This window comes from Danio rerio, chromosome 6 (genome assembly GCF_049306965.1).
Source record: "Danio rerio strain Tuebingen ecotype United States chromosome 6, GRCz12tu, whole genome shotgun sequence".
In the NCBI taxonomy this organism is placed as follows: domain Eukaryota; kingdom Metazoa; phylum Chordata; class Actinopteri; order Cypriniformes; family Danionidae; genus Danio; species Danio rerio.
The window spans coordinates 3,492,722-3,512,500 of record NC_133181.1 but is presented as its reverse complement, the minus strand read 5'-3'; the positions used below and the strand labels follow the sequence as shown (position 1 = coordinate 3,512,500).

General features: G+C 35.3%; 1 protein-coding gene across 6 annotated transcripts in view; it reads right to left on the bottom strand.

Moving 5' to 3' along the window:
- The window catches only part of ptprfa (protein tyrosine phosphatase receptor type Fa), a 527,055-nt gene that overhangs the window by 472,320 nt on the left and 34,956 nt on the right, over positions 1 to 19,779 (bottom strand). For 4 of the 6 annotated variants that reach the window (XM_073952512.1, XM_073952514.1, XM_073952519.1 and 1 more), the window contains exon 2: positions 6,954 to 7,134. The gene's annotated coding sequence lies outside the window, so the exon portion shown is untranslated. Of the gene's footprint in view, positions 1 to 6,953; positions 7,178 to 19,779 lie in introns of those variants that run through there. The other 2 variants (XM_073952515.1, XM_073952520.1) reach the window with 1 other exon arrangement.

Below are 19,779 nucleotides of genomic sequence, written 5' to 3'. Positions count from 1 at the left end.
TATCTATCTATCTATCTATCTATCTATCTATCTGAAACCCAAATCAAAATGTACCCTAAGTATTGCATTTCGGATTTGCAAAAAGCAAACAGCGCACTCTTGTGGATGTGACGTCTAAAACGTGCAATGAAATGTACCCGGATCAATGTATTGTTTATTGTCCGCAAAAATACATACCGAGGCACTAATGTCGGTTTGTTTATGCCTACTATCGTTCATTTAATTGTGCTATAATGTAATTTGTTTGTCACAAATAGAGCATTTCAATGTGGTCTTGTCACTGGCCCATGAACATTTCCTGCTTGTTATCAAACTATTTCATAACTGTAACAAGAGGCAATTCAATCATAACTTAATGTTGAAACCGCTATCATAACATTATTTATCAATACGTGGACCTTTTTGGATTCTCGGAAGCTAGAGAAATTAAAAATGTAAAATAGGAAATACGTTGGGACCATCTCTCAAAATGGTCTATAATGTGCGTTTGGTTGTGTGTGCTGTCTAATGTTTGTTTATGTATGCTTCATGCTATATTGCTCTCTAATTTAGGAAATTAACTGATCCGTTTTGTCTTTTAGTCTGCTTAGTTTGGAGATAGTTTACTTTAAAAAAGCAAAACAAAACCTGAATGCTTCAGACTGCAAGGGCATCTTGTGTATTATCTAGCGTGTTTAGCAACAGTACAATTCCCAAAATGTGCAAAATGAATAGTTCAGATACTGCCAAAAGATCCAGGAGAATCTGTCCCTGACCATCAAGACATTGTCGAGGCAGAGGTAAAGAAGATCCCTTGTGTTTTACAGATGAGATGTTGGATTTAATAATTCATGAATTCATACTCTGATCTTTTTGTCACTCAGTGGCCTATATTAGCCTTTTATAAACAGGCATTTATGCGCTACTACTACTCCTGCCTGCTTGCCCACTCAGATGTGGTTTCATACATACAGTTTGCATGCAAGAGATGAAAAAATTAAAGATTTAAGCCTGTTGCAAATCACACATGTATGTTTCTACACACTTTGTTTACATCCACCTTTTTTATTATTCAGATTTTTGAATATCGAGTAAAACATACACTGTAAAAAAAGTTTGGGGTTTACACAGTTTCTTCATGTTGTTCCAACACAATTCATTTAAACTGACAAACAAAGCTTAAGAATTGTGTTGATTCAACTTGTTTTAAATAAGTAATTTGAACAAGCCGCAACCTATTTTTTTCACTGTAAAAATGCTTCCACACAATCCATTTGTGTTGAAACAACAAGGAATTAAGCCAAATTAATCATTACTATTACTAAAATCTGTAAGACACCAGACCTCCAGGACCAAGATTGGCTAATTAGTCAAGTTGGAGTAATTAGGCAAGTTATTGTATAGAAAAAAAGAGGTTCTAAATTTTTATTTTGACTAGAATAAAAGCAGTTTTCATTTTTATTTCATTTAGAATAAAAGCAGTTTTAATTTTTATTTCGGCTAGAATAAAAGCTGTTTTCAATTTTATTTTGGCTAAAATAAAAGCATTTTTATTTTTATTTCAGCTAGAATAAAAGCAGTTTTAATTTTTATTTCGGCTAGAATAAATCTGTTTTCAATTTTATTTTGGCTAAAATAAAAGCATTTTTTATTTCAGCTAAAATAAAAGCATTTTTATTTTTATTTCAGCTAGAATAAACGCAGTTTTCATTTTTATTTCGGCTAGAATGAAAGCAATTTTAATTTTTATTTCAGCTAGAATAAAAGCAGTTTTAATAAAAAAAAAAAAAAAAACATTTTAAGGTCAATATTATTAGCCCCCTTAAGCAATATTTGTTTTCAATTGTCAACAGAACAAACCATCATTATACAATGGCTTACCTAATTACCCTAACTTAACCTAATTAAAGCCTTTAAACGTCAATTTACGATGAATACTAGTATATTGAAAATATCTAGTCAAATATTATGTGCTGTCATCATGGCAAAGGTAAAATAAATCAGTTATTAAAACTATTATGTTTAGAATGTGTTGGGAAAAATCTTCTTTCCGTTAAACAGAAATTGGGGAAAAATAAACAGGAAACGAATAATTCTGACTGCAACTGTACATGGAAACATAGCAAATGACTCAGACCAACAGCAACACTTGTGCTGACCAATCAGAAAGCAGCGCCTCAGTCAATGCACAGCAGAGGAAATGGTGGCAAGAAATTAATTGAACGCCACCTTCTTTATAATCTGCCATCAATATCTCAGTCTGTCTGCCCGATGCTGTTACGGAAACAATGCTGTGAACTCAAATTAAAGCTGGCAACAGCCTGGTGACGGAGGTCTGCCTTCAGGATAATTGGGGTTGCGGTCAGTGTTTAACAATGGCTTTGAGCCCTCAGACTGCAGGAGATGGAATGAAGATTTAACAAATGAAGAGAAATCCTTCATCTCGACTGAATAAGTTCACACCTCACGCCATGTAGAATAAAATACACATCATATGACGCTTCTGTGATGGAGCGTGTTAATAAAACATCGTGATTTGGCAGATAAAAACGGTCAGTTTTCTGTCACTATGAAGCGAACGCTCCATCAACAACCAAACACCATCTGGAATCTCAACATATGTGCTAAAATTAACTTCTTTACGTATAAATTACGCTAACAGAAATCAGAAACTAACACTTTTTGCCTGAAACAATGTACACTATTATCTCCCCACAGGAAGTAGGCAATATTTTATTTAAAACAGATGTTTACTTGCATGTCCTTGCAATTTTGGCAGCAGCACATCCATCAGATGAAGCAATCTAAATTCAGCGTCACTGCTGGTGTTGTGTATTATTTAATTACTGCAACTCACAGAGTTATAATGTAACACCTGAATCAATTAGATGTGCATTTCAAGTAACCTGACTTTCCTCACATGCAACAATTCTATAGTGATTTATTGTAAATACCACAGTGTTTCTGCTTTATACTATAGTAAATTACTTTAAAAAAAAACCTATTGTGCTAATTCTAGTGTTGCAATGATAACACAACAACTATAGGAATATACACAATGACCCAATACTGTATTTTCCACAACTATAGGGTATATTGCACAACATTACACCACTATTTACTTCAGCAGACTAGCTAACTACTACATTATTCATTTCTGTTTATCGGTTCACTATGGTTAATACTACAGTATACTGTAAAATTCATATACAAAAAGTATAATATATACAGTATAATACACTTTACTATACTATGGTTCAAATACATTATGGTATAATACACTTGACTACACTATACTTTATATAATACACCATACTATGGTTATTTTTTTATGTGGGACTGTATGATGTCTCTTATGTATCTTAAAGGGCAGCTATGGTGAAAAATCTACTTTTCAAGCTGTTTGGACAGACATGTGTGTAGGTATGGTGCTTAGTCCGTCATATTGGGGTGATATAGGGTGCTTTCACATCTGAAGTTCGCTTTATTTGGTCCGGATCAAGGGTAATAAATGATACATTGTTGTGTTTTCTGCCGTCTTTGGGTCGTTTTCACATCACACTGCTGGCTTTAGTCCGAACCAGTTGAAGCGAACTAAAATGCAGTCATCTGACAAAATCCACATCTGTCATTGGCCAGATGTTGTTGAACATAGTTCCTAAACTGCTTATTGATTGGTCAGAATTCACGTGCGGGAAAATGCCAATGAACTCCCGCAGGTAAACAAAACTGACAGACACAAATTGTCGCTTTTTACTATGAAGGGACGACTGCGCTGGCTGATTGTATCCCTGCTTTAGACAAACTATACATTATGAGAATGAATCGCGGCCGCGGCTGGAAAACAGTGTTTAATGCATCGCTCGTCACTTCAGGAGGAGGCGTGAATCAATATAGCTAAACTGCGACATGCTCATCTTGCGGAAATATTACGATCCATCAGGTAATGTTTTCCCCTCTCTCTCTCTGTTGGTAAAGCGCTGTCAACAAATATTTTTCCTCCATATCCTATAATGCACAGCGCATCAGCCTACGGCAGCTGGATTAGTCCAAAAGGCGCAGTACTTTTTGCGGTTGGACCTGTTTTAGTACGGACCATATTCTCACCACAATCGAACCGCTCCAGGGTTTGTTTGAAATCGTACCGAGACCACCTCTTCAAGCAGGTCTCGGTATGCTTATTTAGTCCGCTTTTGGTGCGCACTCGAGTACGATTGCCTCATTACCAAAAGGGAAAACGAACTCTAGTGCGATTCAATGGAACTAAATAAGGCAGGTGTGAAAGCACCTATAAACACACACATTCCTTTTTATTTTCAATTTAACAACATAAAAACGGTGGACTAATTGGAGCGGTTTTCAGACCGACCGCAACTTGACGTAGGAGTTTATCACTAAATTGTTTATCACTAAATTGTTTGCATACATTTTTTTTAACATTTCTTTTACGTTTTACAAACAAACAGCAAGCATCAAAAACATGGAAATGGAAAAAGAGGAGAAACAATTAAATTTAACAGACCCTATAATGTTTACTACACTGCTTTGAATATTCTGTCTGAAATCGCATCAAAGTATGACTTTAAAACATTAGCACTATTTAATTGACTAAGAACAATGTTTTCTGACAGTCTTTGGCTGCTAACATGAATATGAAAAACTGAACTACTCTGTTCCAATTTACTATGACCATTTATGTGAAGCTGCTTTGCAACCATGCTGCAACCATCAAGAACAGAGATGGAGAAAATAGATAAATCAAAACAAACTGTATAGCTACTTGTACACAAATGCATAAATTGATATATTAATATATAATGCGTTTTTGGGATGGGAAATAAAAGAGATCACAAAAGCATTGATAGATCTATGTTATGGCCCAAACTCACTACTGGCTCGAATAACAACAACAAACAAGGTTTGAGCCGAACATATGGAAGACACAGACGCTTGAATAGTTAAATTGACGTTCCGTCAATATGTTTAATTTTCCATAAATCATAAGTTTTCAAAAGAGACAAAACATTAACAAAATCAAGTAGACAGGTAGGGTAAGCTAAGGTAAACAGGTCTCTGACTATACTGTTTTAAATGGACAGATCTTACCTAAACTCCCGTAAAAGGAATTCACCTTATTCTCAGCTGACGAGTGGGCGCTGCCATTTGAATCTTTTTGTCTCGAGACTTCCGGTCACATTCACTTCCATTTATTTTTTGACGTTAACAACTGCTCGTTACGCTGCTTGATGTTGCAATTTAATATTTTCTTATTATATTATGCTACTTGGTCTGTGTAGTCATGCAAACATTTGTTTGTTGAGCAAGTAGTTTGGCCATTTTCTGCCGCTTATTATTCCTAGTCATTTCTCCCATAGGCGACTGAATCGGAAGTTCTAAGACAATCGCGAAAACAGGCGCACTTCCGCATTTTAGAATAAGGTCAATAAAAATAGGTGAGTCTTCCGGGCCACTTCGCTAAACTAAATAAATAACAAAACGTGACTATGAAAAATAAACCCCTACCTGCTACAAAACAAAGTATCAAAATAAACAAACTAGTTAACACATTACGAACTAAGAATCAAAAGATTAACATGAACAAAACACTACATGGAGCGGCATCTAGATGATCGCCTGGCTTGAGGAGCACCGTCAGCCAGACCGCCTAAGCGCAAGCCACCACCGAGCTGAGGGAGAGCGAGAGACTGCAAGATAGAGAGCGAGAGACTGCAAGATAGAGAGAGAGAGACAAAGGCGCCATTGCTGTCAGCCTTATATAGTGGGAATACCCAGTGACGTCACGGGCATCATTCAATCCTGGATAAGCTGGGTGAAACACTCCTCCTAGAACTCGATCGCAAGCACAAACCGGCAATAAATAAATAGATGAATTTAAATAACACAGACCCACGTAACAATCTATTATGAACATTACAAAAGATAAAACATGACTATATAATTCACCATATTCTCAAATGCATATTTTATCCAATTTCACATCATACGATCGCTAAAGTGACAAGATGATACACACAATAGCCACAATCCGCTCCCAAAAAAACAAAGGCCATACTTACCTTATTTCATTCCGTCTGCCAGGCCGTGGTCTCAAGACTTTGAATCTCAAGCACTGATTAAGATTAATTAAATATATGCATATAGCAGGCAAAAATCTAATCTAAGTAAATTCAAAGAATCAAAGTATAATTCAGATGTTTCACATTTTGTTTATTTTTTAATTCTAGTTTATCACTAAATTGTGCAGATGCATAAAAGTAAATATGTTAATATGTAAAGCCTTTTTGGGAATGGAAATTAAAGAGAACGTACAAGCATTGAAACATCTATTATGAACATCACAAAAGTTTACTCAGACAAAACAAGACTATATAATTCACCATATTCTCAATTGACAAATGCATCTTTTATACAATTTCACATCCACACAATCGCTAAAGTGCCAAGGTCAAAGCAACACACACTCCAAAGTGACTGCTTCACGCTCCCAAAAAACAAAGGGCAAACTTACCTTATTTCATTCCGTCTGCTAGGCCGTGGTCTCAGGACATTGTGTCTCCAGCACTGTTTGAGATTAATTCAATATATGCATATAGCAGGCAAAAATCTAATTAAAGTAAATTCACTAAATCAAAGTATAATTGAGATGTTTCACATATTTTTAATTCTAGTTTATCACTAAATTGTGCAGATGCATAAAAATAAATATGTTAATATGTAAAGCTTTTTTGGGATAGGAAATAAAAGAGAACATACAAGCACTTGAAACATCTATTATGAACATCACAAAAGTTTACTCAGACAAAACAAGACTATATAATTCACCATATTCTCAATTGACAAATGCATCTTTTATACAATTTCACATCCACACAATCGCTAAAGTGCCAAGGTCAGAGCAACACACACTCCAAAGTGACTGCTTCACGCTCCCAAAAAACAAAGGGCAAAATTACCTTATTTCATTCCGTCTGCCAAGCCGTGGTCTCAAGGCGTTGCGTGTCCTTCCTGTCTAAAGCAGCGCTTTCATCTCCAGGCAAAAACAATGCATCTCATCTTTCTAAAGGCCTCTCATGTTTACAGTGTCCTCTCAGACAGACATTCCCATAGTTCCCCGTGCAGCGGCACTTTGAAGACCTGGACGCAGACAAACACAAGCTCAGGCTCCAGGACAAAACACAGCATTTACTCTTTGAGCAGGTATACTTGAGACATGGCCCTGTCAAGATGGCCGTCATTTGCCTGAGCAGAAAGACACTTGAGATCTTTCAGGCTTATTCGGAAGATATGTGGCTTCCTTTCTTTTACGGAAGATAAAATAAATGTGCTTTTCTGAATGAAATAAATAAAAACATGTCCTTCTCTATTGCTTATCAGTTCATATCTAACGCAGCATTATATTCCAAGGTCTCTGACGCCAAGCAGATCTGAAAATAGCAGAGAGAAATATTGTACTACAGACATGCGTTATGAGAATACATATGATTGTCAGTCATGATATTAGTTTTCTTTGTTTTAATTGGCTTTATCCAATTATTTTTCTCAGATGTTCCCTTTCCAGTTTATTATTCCTTGTGTATTGATGCTTGTTTACTTGTTTAAGTCTTGATACTTTTTTCTTTTCAACTCTATTGTTAACTGCCTTTTCTTTAATAAAAAAAAAACTGATATCATTTAATGGAGTTAGCAATATTTTCGCATTATTTTGTCATCTACAGGACTCTGTTTGGTCAACAAAGTTGAGGATCCGCATGCAGTTTATTTAAAGGGCAGCTAAGGTAAAAAAAATCTACTTTACAAACTGTATAGACAGACAGGTGCGTAAGGATGGTGTATAGACCAGGGATGGGCAAACTTGATCCTCGAGGGCCGGTGTCCCTGCAGAGTTTTGTTCCAACACTAGTCAAACACACCTGAACAAGCTAATCAGTGTCTTTAAGATCACAAGAAATCTATAAGCTGGTGTGTTTGATTAGGGTTGGAGCTAAACTGTGCAGGACACCGGCCCTCCAGGACCGAGTTTGCCCACCCCTGGTGTAGACCGTCATATTGGGGTGTTATAAACACACCCAGTGCTTTTTTTCAATTTAACAACATAAAAACAGTGGACCAATTGGAGCGGTTTTCAGAGCGACCGCAACTTGAGGTAGGATATTGATTGACAGGCCTGCATCACCATATGCTTAGGCCGTACTGACACTAGGTACAGTTGCCTCGAACCGGGCCAAAGCACGCTTGTCCCCCCTCCCGTCTCCCCTGACGGCCCGCGCTCACACCACAAACAGGCTTCGGCACGCTTACGTCATCGCTGCTGCGCTGTTCAATGAGAAGCGCTCTCTCACTCAGCAGCACAGTGGAGATTTCTCTAGTTATATCGTTTCAGTCGTTTGATATGCCGTCAAATATTTCGCCAAACAGTCCTTAGGGATGCGGGGACACGCAGTCAGATATTTCGCCGAACAGATCCGCTACTTTTGGCGCTCATAATCAATCATAAAGCTCTCGTGCTGCAGGAATGAGGAGGTCTGCTGAAGGCGCGCAGCTGTTGTGCAGTGAGGGGTTTGCGTCTTTAATAAACTTCGGCAGTTTGCGTTCACTGAAAAGTAAGAATGATTAATAAATCCATATGAAACAGTCCCTTAAAAGTCACGTCTCGCTTTCAGTTTCGGGCTTTGGCGCGTTTTGCACTCACACACAAAGCCCAAGTGAACCAGGCTCAGGCCCACCTCTTCCAACCAGGTCAGGGCCGGCCAAGTGAACTGTGCTTGAGCCCGATTCAGCACACTCACACTTCTCAAACAATCCGGGAAACGGGCCTGGGCACGGTACGGATGGCATAGTGTGAGTAGGCCCTTAGTTTGTCGTTTCACATTTGCCATTTTCAGCGCAAGTCAGGGTGAAATCACTAAATGAACATCCTTCCTCTATTTTTAGATGTAAGGCTCATTGGGCTCAACACAAGATCAATATTCTTCACATTATCAGTCTAATCAGAATTATTGGTTGTAACTTTAGGTAGGTTTGCAAACGTGTACTTTTCATTGCATCTACCTTAAACTTCAGCCGTTTGCATTTCTCGCGGTCACAGAAGCTCCCTGTGATCTTAACTAGGTGCAGCTGGAAAAGTGCAATCGGTTACCTCACGTGCACGTCTCTTCATTGGAAATAAAATAACAACCTTGCCTGCAGGTCGCACACCAGAAGCTCCGCTTTTGGATTTCTGGGCGTGGGTTTCTGTCGGGGTGCACGTGGCGGCGCTTCAAGTCAGACAGCCATCGACTTGGGGTGCAGTTGTGTGTGCTCTGATGGAAACCTGTGTTTGGGTGTTCAAAAATGCTGGGCGTGACGATTCGGGACACTTCATGTTTCTGCCGCACCACAGAGAGTGTCTGGTGTGCCGTGTCGTGGCTTCAAGCGGCGCATCAGGTGCCTAAGTCAAAGTTAATTCAGCATGCGTGGTTATTAGTCTCGCTGTACAAGCTCGGCACTTGAAACTAGCACCCAGTTGGCTGTAAAACTATGCAAAGACACACATGATTTTGTACTTTCTGCTTGGTCCGACTGACCAAGGCTGAATGCTGATCCTCTCACTCCTGCTCCTTCTTTCAGTCTTCCTGTCTATTGCAAATACAGAGCGGGTGAGCTCTTGGCTCCGCCCCCTTGTTAGGTTGGGCGGGAAGCCGAAACTAATTTTCATGTGAAGCAACACGCCCCTAAAACAGCGAGCTGTGTACACGCCCCCAACATGATAAAAACATCTGAACTGTGTTTTAAACTGAACCTAAACTGGCACACTCAGAAGAACCATAATACTAATATTAAATCATAAAAAAGAGGTAAACTATGTGGCCTTTAAGACAGTAGTCAGGCAGGAAACAGGGGCAAACAGGAGGAAATCCAAGAGTGTAGTGAAAAGTAGGGATGGCTGACGTGAATCTGACTTTTCGACACAGTGTCGAGATCGTTTCGAAACACTGCACCGAAGCATGATCCCAGGTCACGTGACTAAAGTGTTTCGAAACACCTGGTCACGTGACTAAAGCAATTCAAAACATCGAATATTTCAGAAGCATTTTAAGACCTGGCGAATCTGCATTTGACTGAGAGGGTCAGAAATATCCTGTCTCATATAGACAAGTTGTCAGTTCATTCCACTGTGGGGACTCCAGATAAATAAAGGACTAAGTTGAACTATACAGTAAAGTCGTGAAGACAAACTTTGAGGCTGGCTTGAGAAAGCCTGTTGGTAATAGTTTAATAAGTTTAAAACTGTTTGAAAAAGTATAAATAGCATGTTATTAGCATGATTCTAGTATGAACTAGCATGTTACTAGCATGATTCTAGCATAAATTATCATGTTACTAGCATGGTTCTAGTATGAATTAGCATGTTATTAGCATGATTCTAACATAAATTAGCATGTTACTAGCATGGTTCTAGTATGAATTAGCATGTTACTCGCATGATTCTAGCATAAATTAGCTTGATTCTTATATGAATTAGCATGTTATTAGCATGATTCTAGTATGAATCAGCATGTTATTAGCATGATTCTAGTATAAATTAGCATGTATTAGCATAATTCTAGCATAAATTAGCTGGATTCTAGCATGATTCTAGTATGAATTAGCATGTTACTAGCATGATTCTAGCATGCATTAGCATGTTACTAGCATGTAGTATAGTTTTTGAATGAAAATGAATGACACTAAATAAAAATTAGAAAGAATTTCCATGACTTCCATGAATTTTTGGGTGGTATTAATGGTTTATTTCAATTATTATTTTAGTTTATGTAGCAAACTGGTTTGAGTGACACTAAAAATCAAACAATATTCATGAAAAACAGTATTATTATTATACATAGTTTCCCCATGTACATGTACATTTTGAGTAAGCAATGGCAAACACAACTGATTCAATGAACTGAACAGATAGAACATCTCATTTCCCCCCCGTGTTCGCACACATATGCTGTTATTCTTTGTAAAAACTATTAATTTGATAATTTATGGTACTAGTAGCACATGCTGAATGCTGCTGTTCACCGCTATGGTTTTCGCTCATTATTATTTGAAAACACAGCTGTATTTCTGTGAACACGTCGACATGATTAACAGACAGAACACCGCTCTGCAATCAGGTTTACAAACCTCTCATTGGTCTAATCAAACAGAAAGAGTTGGATTTTTCTACATTTCCTTCTACATAATACATGCATATCAGAGGGCTGTAATTTGATGCCCCCTTCGGCCTAAAATTGGCACTCTAGAGTGCAAAAATCACCACAGTCTTCCATTAACTCAACCAGAAATTATCTGCATTATTTCATTCATAACACACTATATTTAAGTGTCTTAAACTGTGCAATTTACTTTATAGGAGACCTCAGCAACTGCCCTAAGTGTCCAGAGGGAAAAACAAAATGTAAGACTGGTTATTTATGAAAAACTCGTATCTATTAAAATTTGACAAAAATGAAAAATATATTTAAGAACAAACTGAATTGCATATATATAGATACATGTGTGCTCAAAATTGAAGCATGTAAATGTTATATACAATATTATATTTGCATTAAAATGATCTGCAAATTTAATATTGTGTATGTTGTATACAATATTACACTTCCTGACAAAAGTCTTGTCTTCAATCTCAGTTGTAAGAGCAACAAAATAATAACTTGACTTCTAGTTGATCATTAGGAAAACTGTCAGAAGGTGGATTTTTCTGATGAATCATCTGTTGATCTGCATCCCAATCATCACAAATACTGAAGAAGACCTACTGGAACCCACATAAACCCAAGAGTCTTATAGAAATCAGTCAAGTTTGGTGAAGGAACAATCATGGTTTGGGGTTACATTCAGTATGGGGGTGTGCAAGAGATCTGCAGAGTGTATGGCAACATCAACAGCCTGAGGTATCAAGACATTTGTGCTGCCCATTACATTACAAACCACAGTAGAGGGCAAAAAAAAAAAAGGATTGGCCAGCCCAGTCACCAGATATGAACATTATTGAGCATATCTGTTGTAAGATGAAGGAGGAGGCATTGAAGATGAATCCAAAGAATTTTGATGCACCCTGGGAGTCCTGCGAGAAAGCTTTCTTTGCCATTACAGATGACTTTATTAATAAGTGATTAGGTGTACTTTTATTTTACCTTTAAAAATCAAGTAAATGCAATGAATCCTTTTTCTCAGTCTACTTTAATATAAATTTACCTCATAACTTCCATTGAGTTCCAAACGTGTACGTAATTTATTGTGACCAGATGTGATTTCATATCACAGAAAGACAAGCTATTTTGCAGTATTCAATACTGTGATGAAGGCTAGGTCAATTAGCATTGCATTATAAATATGCAAAATGCTTATAAAATACTCTGGATGGCTTAAAGTACAGAAAAAAATCCAGATATTGCCACAAGCATTTGCTTATTATTTTGATGCTTGATCCATTTATCAATTTCCATAATTTTTCTCCTCTTTGTTCTGCAAAAGTAAATGTCTTCTATGTAATCTATATGTGTCATTTATGCATGAGGGCACCCTCTAGGGGTCAGTATGAATGAAACAGAAATTACAATGTGTGCTCACAGCAATATTTTAGAGGTCTTCAGCTTGCTTAAGCCGAAAGATTCAGGAATTTTTGGTATCTCGGTGGATACTTATAAATGACCTCATCATTATTATCATTATCGCAATAAATACTAGTCTATACCGCCGTTTCTACACTAAAATAATGATTCATTAGCTTTTCTAGACTTTTTTTAAGGTAAGTGGTTGCAAACAATTGATATGTGCTGAGTTTCAACAAACAAATTACGTTGAACATTACTCAATTTAATGTGTTTGTTTAAATTCAGTCCATATACATTATTTGCAACCACTTACCTTTAAACAAATCGAGTAAATGTTATAAATCATTTTTCTTAGTGCACTTTTACTTTAAATTTACAACTAAATATCAATGGAGTGTTTGATCATTCCTTTCTGTAACCAGACGTGATTTCATATCACAGAATGACAAGCTATTTTGCAGTATTCCATACTGTGATGAAGGCTAGGTAAATTAGCATTACATTATAAATATGCAACATGCTTATAAAATACTCTGGATGGCTTAAAGTACAGAAAAAATCCAGAAATTGCCACAAGCATTTGCTTATTATTTTGATGCTTGATCCATGTATCAATTTCCATCATTTTTCTCCTCTATGCTCTGCAGAATCGATAGTAGATGTCTTCTATGCAATCTATATGTGTCATTTATGCGTGAGGGCACCCTCTAGGGGTCAGTATGAATGAAACAGAAATTACATCACAACGTGTGCTTATTTTAGACGTCTTCAGATTCCTTCAACCTAAAGATTCAGGGATTTTTGGTATCTCAGCGGATACACACACTGTAAAAAAATCAATCTGTAAAATTTACGGTAAAATACTGGCAACCACAGCTGCAGTTTTTTTTTTACCGTAAATTTTACAGATTTATTTTTTATATTAAATATTAAATAAATATGTTTGTTAAAAATATGGTAAAAGTAATTTCTCATTTTTACAGTAAACTACCGTATTTCATTAATTTATAGCTGTAATATGTCTGTATTTTGAATTACCAACATCCACACATCTTTTGTTACACAGATAGACATGTTAACACAGCCATATGCAGTTGGTGATGAGAAAGTTACATAATGAACCAAAGCTCATCACAAACAACTTTTCCCACAAGCAGAAAAGAGTATCAGTGTCAAGAAAGTGTTCAAAGTCATTCACACAGCCACTAAACACCAGAATGCTAACACGCATAAAATTAAAGTCATGAAATAAACATTATTTATCAACATTAGATGTAACATAAATCTCTAATGTACATTACCGATGGGGATATACTAATTCCTGAATGGAATTCCTGAAAGATTACCACGTTGTAATTTTTTATTATTATTATTTTTTTAAGTAAACAGCTGGGGCAATTTGGTTCTCAGATTCTACTTTCTGGATAAAGCATCAGCTACTACATTATCAACTCCCTTCTTATGCCGAATTTCAATATTGTACTCCTGCATAATAAGAGACCACCGCATTGACGCTGATTTGCATTTGACATTCTCATTAAAAACACCAAGGGATTGTGGTCAGTGTAAACTGTAATTGTGTTAGGACTACCAACTAAACACACCTCAAAATGCTGAAGTGCCAGTAGCAAAGCCAAGGCTTCTTTCTCAATTGTACTATAGTTTTGTGAAGCTTTAGAAAACTTCTTTGAGAAAAAAAGATACAGGATGCTCGATTCCAGCTTGATCTTCTTGTAAAAGGGACTGCCCCAGCTCCGGTAGCACTAGCATCGACCTGCAACTGGAAAGGTGATGCAAAATTGGGAGCAGAGTGTACAGGAGCAGAGCAAAGAAGATCTTTGGCAGTGTTAAAAGCACTCATACATTCTGAATTCCAGACAAACTTCCTGGATGTACTTAAAAGATCTGTCAAGGGTGACACAATGGCAGCAAAGTTTCTACAAAAACCCTGATAGTATCCAACCATTCCTAAGAAACGTCGCAACTCACGTTTGTTAGTTGGAACAGGAAAGACAACAATTGCACAAACCTTGGCCTCTACAGGTCGCACTTGACCTTGTCCAACACGTTTACCAAAGTATGTGACTACCAAGGTATGTTCTGTTGCGTACCCGTGTCCCCCTAGACAGAGTTGAAGGGAACGTAACAGAATTAGTAGAAAAAGATCCGCATTAATGTCAACAAAAAGCATAAAAAGTGATGTGCCTTGCAGGGAATTCTGGCAAAGTCAGTTTATCTGCCGTATATATTAAGGAAACATATTGTTAACTAGGTTACAGATTTTTACTGTAGCATTTTTACAGTTTTTTACCGTTGAAATCACGGCCATTTTTTATAGTGTATAAATGACATCATCAATAATATCATTATCGCAACAAACACCACCCATTTCTACACTGAAAAAAAGGTTCATTAGGCTGGCTTGTGTAGCAAGCCAGACTACTGTTATCCTATTTTTCTTCTGAGACTAAAAAACAAAACGCATCTCCTCCTAGAGCTTTCGAGCTATGACCACCAAACTCACACCAAACCTTCGAACTGGCCTGTCTCGGTGTGCTATATCTTTTCCAACTGATCCGACTTTCGGTTTTCCGAAAAACGTCCCGGGACCGTCGGAAAAATCCCATTGACTTAACATTGGACCAGACTTTGTGACCTCATAACTCTGCATCAGACTGTCAAACAGACTTCTAACTGGGCTCATTTAATTCAGACTACCTAACTGCCAATACCTGATGAGCTTTTAACTTTCTGGCCATGCCCTAGTAACCACTTTTGGGACCCTAGAAACTGTCCCATAGACTTCCATTCAAAAGACTGTCATTGACTTTACATTGGATCAAACTTTGTGAGCTCATAACTCTGCATCAGACTGTCATACAGACTAATGGCTGAGCTCATTTAACTCAGACAACCAAACTACCAATAACCGACGTGCTTTTAACTTTCTAGCCACTCCCTAACAACCAGATACTGCACCCTAGCAACTGTCCAATAGACTGCCATTATAGAGGCCCAGATTGATATCGTCATGCTGCAGTGTTATAGCAACAGGCTAATAATGATTAGCTAAGTAATTTAACATGCTAGAAATGCTTAATAAACATTAAGGAAAATCTATAGAACACCGCATTATCTATCTATCTATCTATCTATCTATCTATCTATCTATCTATCTATCTATCTATCTATCTATCTATCTATCTATCTATCTATCTATCTATCCATCCATCCATCCATCCATCCATCCATCCATCCATCCATCCATCCATCCATCCATCCATCCATCCATCCATCCATCCATCCATCCATCCATCCATCCATCCATCCATCCATCCATCCATCTATCTATCTATCTATCTATCTATCTATCTATCTATCTATCTATCTATCTATCATCTATTCATACTTTTTAAAACTGTTTAAACTAAATAAACTACTACCAACAGGCTTTCACAAGCCAGCCTCAAAGTTTGTCTCAACAAACTTTAATAATCTAGTTGGACTTACATTCTTACTACATTTTTTTAAAGGCAATTGATATGGGCTAAGTTTCACACGCAAATTAAGTTGAACATTACTAAAATTTATTTGTCTGTCTAAACTCAGCACATATTATTAGTTTGCAACCACTTACCTTAAAAAGAAATGTGATAAACCCAATGGATATTTTATTTTTACTGGCAAAAATGACATACTGTGCCTTTAAATAATTTTTATTCTTCTTTTTAAGTGTATACTAAGACTTAGCATCAGGAACAAACCAACGGTGAGCAGGCTGTGTTCACACAGAGCACAATCAGCTCTGCGGTAATCAACGCAAAATGGCTTATTTTGATGGGAACGAGAGTGGGGATTTATTTTTGGAATCAAATGAAGCAGGAATGAGCCAGATTGGCAGGGTTTGTGCGACGGACAGCATTAGACCGGCCAGCCCAGTTAATTAATGTGTAGGCCGCTCTCCCCAATCTCACCGCCTCTATCTGACTGCCGGAAAGCCAACATGACACCCGCTCTGGATCACTGCGTCTTTGCATCAGGCGTTTTTTTCTCTGTTGTCTAAATCTTGGGAACGTCTCAATCATTAACTGCAGTGGGTGGAGATAGGGAGCTGCAAAGTAGTGCACAACCCATCGTTCAGATTAAAGCAATAGTTTGGCTAAAGCCCCACAGATTCAACAGTGATGTGGAAAACAGTGAACACCTTTATCAAAATGACATTAAAAAACATGTAAATTGCTTGGCGGTCAAAACTTTGGCATCTATTTGACATCCACACATCAATGGCATTACGACCACTGACATAACAACACAAAAAGTATTATAATATATGTTTTATTCAGCTAAAAGCTTCAATTCCACATTTAAATTGGCCTTTATATCCCTTCCGATGCATGTAAACTATCAAATCTTTATCAAAACGACTTAAAAACAAGTCAAAATGCAAACCAGTTAAGCTATCAGCTTTGTCACTCTGTCTCCTCTCCACCGATTAGCTGGTGTGTGGTCTGGTCCAGTATGGCTGCCGTCGCATCATCCAGGTGGATGCTGCACACTGGTGGTGGATGAGGAGATTCTCCCCAAATATGTGTAAAGTGATTTGAATGTCCAAAAAAGCGCCATATAAACGTAAGGAATTATTATTGTTGTTATTATTATTATTATTATTATTATTATTATTATTATTATTATTATTGCTATTATTATTATTATTATTATTATTATTGCTATTGTTATTATTATTATTATTATTATTATTATTATTATTATTATTATTATTATTATTGCTATTATTATTATTATTATTATTATTATTGCTATTGTTATTATTATTATTATTATTATTATTATTATTATTATTATTATTATTATTATTATTGCTATTATTGTTATTATTATTATTATTGCTATTATTATTATTATTATAAATATTGCTATTATTATTATTATTATTATTATTATTATTATTATTATTATTATTATTATTATTATTATTGCTATTATTATTATTATTATTATTATGTTATATATTATTATAATGATCTAAAATAATATACTATATATACATACATATAATATCCATATTTTTAAAATAATGTTTCACTCATATTTATTTATTTTATTTAGATTTTTGTGTAAATGTTTGATTACGAATGTGTATAATATTATAAATAATTACTTATTGTAATTAATTATAAAACCAATAATTACTAGCCCAATATAAAATATAGCTAAATACAATGGATCATGTAAACATTTTATTTTCAAGCTTTCAACTTTCTCACCATGCTGTTTTCGTGCATCAGTCTGCATACCGGTGGTGTGTAAAATTGCTCTCACCCAGATGAGTTTATATTGTGGCGCCAATGCTAATAACAATTAAGCATAATATATAACATTTTTTCTTACATGTCATATTGCACAGCCCATAAAGCAGATTATTGATGAATCATCTTAAGTGCATTCGCAATAATCCCAAATCGCCGCAGTGCAACATTTGTAAAATATTATATTTTGATATTGTGATCACAGCTCGCTCCGACGACTCTCTGTCATTCATTCAGCTTCTGCACAGAAATCTGTGTTTCTGACAGGGTTGCTATGGCAGCGCAGAGAGACAAACGGAGCACTGTGTTTCAGTCTGCCAGCCAACATAACAGTCTCTTGTCTTTCTTCAGCCGTCTCAAACACCTCTCTGTCTCACGCACAACTTTTCACATCTTTGTCGCAGTCGTATTTAAAAAAAAAAAAACCTTTGAATTGGATAATTTCAGCACTCTCATGTTGTTCCAGACTGCTTTGATTTACTACTTTACTGCATAAAAGTTGAGAATACTGTACTGTAAGTTCACTGCTTTGTTTCTATCACCAATTCTAACATACAGCTTCAGATGACTTGCATTGGTCTTTACATGTACTATTGACACTTCTGCACTCACTGTGTTTGCTCTTTTTCCAAATCAAATCTGTTTTTTTTTTGTTAGCTTGCTGTTTTTTATTTTTATTATTTGCAATAGTTGATATATTGTATCATTATGATTAAAATGTATTAAAAAATATGTATGTATGTGTATATGTGTGTGTGTGTGTGTGTGTGTGTGTGTGTGTGTGTGTGTGTGTGTGTGTGTGTGTGTGTGTGTGTGTGTGTGTGTGATTGATACTTTACGTTATATTTAGTCATAAATAGTATTACTTGTATTTTTTGTTGTATTTTTAGTAGTAGAAATATTATTAGTATTACGTTATTGAATAAAAATAGCGACAAATTTTTAACTAATTGTTTACAAATAGGCATCAGTTTTGCATGATTGATAATAATAATAAAATAATAATAATAATAATAATAATAATAATAATATTTGTTGTTGTTATTAAACGAAAAAATATTAAATTAATTAAAAACATTATTACAGACCAATAACAATGTAATACAAGATAATAACATAATGTCATTAATAATTCAAAATACAACTAATATTACTATAGTATGACTAAAATGTATTTAAAATCTTATATTTCATTTGATATAAACTTTTGCCATGTTTTTGTTATTTTGAGTAATATATATATATATATATATATAATATAATGATATATATATATATATAGTATTAATATATATATATATATATATATATATATATATAGTATTAGTGTTAATAATTTACTAGTAATAGTAGTAAAATCTTGAATTATGAAATATTCACAAACATATAGGTATTAGCTTTACATGATTAATAATAATAATAATAATAATAATAATAATAATAATAATAGTAATATTGTTAATATATGAAAATATTGTATTATTTTAAAACTATTATTAACCAATCATTAGATGGATGGATGCATATATAATAATCATAAAATTGATTTATTGATTTTGTTTTAGAATTATTACAAATATAATATTATTTTTATTCAAATTATTTTAATTTAGTCATCACACATATTTACAAAACACTATACAAAAAATGTATATTATATTATTGGTATTAAAAAAGCTATAATTTAAATGATAAAAATGTTATAAATTGATAATAATAATAATAATAATAATAATAATAATAATACAATTGACTAAATAAATATATACATCTATGTAAATCATTCCAATATTAGTGCATTTATTTAATATTGGTGATTGTTAATTTTGGATCCTGGTTCCAGAATATGATGTCAGAATCACAAATCA